The following is a 3,376-nucleotide window of genomic DNA, read 5'->3' as shown; positions in this document are numbered from 1 at the left end:
TGTTAAAATGTACATTTAGTATTTTTGTTGGTTTTATATAATTTGAAATGACATTAGCACCATTAAAACAAGCAAAAGTAAGACTGAATGCGCCTGAAAATGTCAAATGGTGTAAGCACAAAAGAATGATAAATATTAAATATTTGATCACCTACAGTGTATTTAAGTGGACTTATACTAATAATGAGTGTAAATGTTTCCTGATCTCCATGATTCTCCAGATGAAATGTAATATTTAGAACAATAGTATTCCATTAGCTTTATTTAATATAAAAGTTATAATGTAAGATCATGCCAAACTAGTTGATATGGTGTTTTATTGACTAATTACTGTTTTTAAGCAAGTTGAATTATTTGGTACAAAGTTTTTATGGTTACACCACTTAGACATTTTTACCATAATCCTCTAATATATTCTCTCAAAATGGATTAAAAGCAGAAATTTGATGCTGAGTCCACAAAAAAATAATGTGTGCAAGTTATTCATACGTTTATTTTCACATTTTAACCCTTTAAATTTAAACTAAACCACATGTATACAAACAAACTGACTAGAATACTAATTACAAATCTGAAAGTTTGATCAAGTCCAAACATAACACTTTAACTACAGTACTCTTATTTGTCTTTCTCAGCCTGAGGACAGACTATTACAGTCCAAACAGAGAAGAAGAGGAACAATTTAAAGTCTACACAGGCAGACTGATTTGATGAAGACATACATTTAAAGAACATGTGGGTGGCGATGAGTCGGATTTAGTGAGCACACACTCGACAAACTGTTGGATTTCCGAGAACTCAGATTGATATCCAAGTTGGATTTAGGAAGAACTTTATTGACCGTTTGGTATTTGGAGGTCATATTTGATAATGACTTCACAGTGCTCGACAAACATTTTGAACTTGTGGAGCTCACCTCGCCTGACATGCGGTCGGTCGGGACTCGGAGGGAGCGCTGCTGCACATGTGACAAGCAGGAATATGGGAAGCGAGCAGTTTTATTTTGAGCACACGTTTGACATGTCTGACTTTGGGGGACACGTGCTTTGAAAACCAGCTGTAATTTAGTGAACACACCACACCAATTTAAATGCCATGTAACCCCCTGATGAGGCAAAAATACTAACTCTTGTGGCGCTCAAACATGCAACTAAATCTAAAAACATAGAATTGGAGCATTTTTTAAATAAAAAAAAAAACAACTAGATTACCAGAACCCACCTCCTGCTGAATTTTTAGCAGATAGATTTTAAGGAAAGTAATAATCCACATCTTGACTCGCCTTAAGATCAGTCATGATAAATCTTACATGTATCAGCCTTAAAGTCAATATGTGTTTATATTATTCTATCTGACTTTCTTATTATCTATTTATAACACTAATAAACAAGGAAGTCAACTTTATTCTAGTATTGAACTCATTTCAAGTCATTCTGCATATAGAAACAAATACAAAAATATTAAATTAAGAAAGCAATAAATTGAGAAAAAGAGATCATGTATAAAGACGGTCTTTAACTGGAGCCAGGTTTAGCTGGTGAGCGAGCTGTTTTGGGCGTTCTGGTTGGTAATGAGAACACCGTCAGCCTTAATTTGCATTAGGAAAGAGAGAGAGGAAACAGATTTGTTTAATAGAGGAACTGCACTTTATCCTCTTTTTACACACACAGACCTCACACTCCTCATCTCTGACCACCTATGGGCTTAATAAACCCATGAAATCAGTATTTTTAACCCTCCTGTTGTCCTTGAGTCAAGGAAGGAAGGGAGGGAGGAAGGGAGAAAGGAAAAGAGGAAGGGAGGAAGGAAGGAAAGAAGGAAGGTAATGGGGAGGAAAGAAATAGAGAAGGAAGGAGGGAAGGAAAGAAGGAGGGAGGGAGGAAGGAAGGAGGGAGGAAGGAAGAAAGGGGGATGAGGGAGGAAAGAAGGAAGGGAGGGAGGGAGGGAGGGAGGAAGGAAGGAAGGACGGACGGAAGGACAGAGGAAAGAAGGAAGGTAATGGGGAGGAAAGAAAGAGGTAGGGAGGGAGAGGAAGGAAAGAAAGAAAGGAGGAGGGAGGGAGGAAGGACAGACGGAAGGAAGCAAGGAAGGAAGGAAGGACGGAAGGAAGCAAGGAAGGAAGGAAGGAAGGAAGGAAGGAAGGAAGGAACAGTCAAAACAGACAGGGTCAATTTGACCCGGGAGGATGACACAAAGGTTAAGTAATGTTATCTTATATTAAATATAAAGTGATATATTTAGCTTTTTTCTTGCCTTTTTTTACTCACAACATGCTTACAGTAAGTATATGAACTGTATCTTTGCTCTATAGTGTTTTAATATTTGACTTTTAATCCATTCTGCATATACTGACATTCACTTAGAGCCTGACAGTAAACAGTTAATATGGCAGCAGACAGAGTGATCGGTGTTGGCATGCTGGCTCAAACCACACGACACTACGCTGGCTAAATTTGTAAACACATCTTTTTGTCACAGTTTTGGCCCTCGGTCCAGACTAAAACAGTGATTTTCTCCCCCGAAAAATGGAGCTTTTCCAAACTGGCCTCCAGAGTCTGCAAATATGAAAACACCAGGTTGGTGTTGTAGTATGTATGGGTGAAGACTGAGCTTTTTTTAACGCTTTATAACACCTGACAAAACAGGTGGTGGCTTTTTTCTCCTACTTGGAAGAAGATGGAGAAGAAACAATGACAATAACAACGATGGCAGACGGCTTCATGAGAGTGTTGCTCTCTTTATAGTCTACTTTCACAGCTTGTTTAGAGTTAAACACAGATTGTGTAAAGATTGTTATGACCTCTACTGTCTAGGGGAACACAGGAAGTAACAAATCTGTCCAACTGTTTGCATAACCACAATAAAAATACCAGATAAATTTGGCGCCTTTCTTCATCAACCTGTCAAAAATGGGAGTGTGTGTATGTTCCCTCAGCCCTATATTCTCTCAGCCCTATGTTCCCTAAATCCTATGTTCCCTCAGCCCTATGTTCCCTCGGCCCTATGTTCCCTCAGCTCTATGTTCCCTCGGCCCTATGTTCCCACGGCCCTATGTTCCCTCTGCCCTATCTTCCCTGAGCCCTATGTTCCCTCAGCTATATGTTCCCTCGGCCCTATCTTCCCTCAGCCCTATGTTCCCACGGCCCTATCTTCCCTCAGCCCTATGTTCCCACGGCCCTATGTTCCCTCTGCCCTATCTTCCCTCAGCCCTATGTTCCCTCAGCCCTATGTTCCCTCTGCCTTATGTTCTCTCAGCCCTATGTTCCCCCTCAGCCCTATGTTCCCACAGCCCTATGTTCCCTCTGCCTTATGTTCTCTCAGCCCTATGTTCCCCCCACAGCCCTATGTTCCCTCAGCCCTATGTTCCCTCTGCCTT

The sequence above is a fragment of the Scomber japonicus genome, chromosome 10, assembly GCF_027409825.1.
Source record: "Scomber japonicus isolate fScoJap1 chromosome 10, fScoJap1.pri, whole genome shotgun sequence".
NCBI classification, from domain to species: domain Eukaryota; kingdom Metazoa; phylum Chordata; class Actinopteri; order Scombriformes; family Scombridae; genus Scomber; species Scomber japonicus.
Note: the sequence above shows the minus strand (reverse complement) of the source record.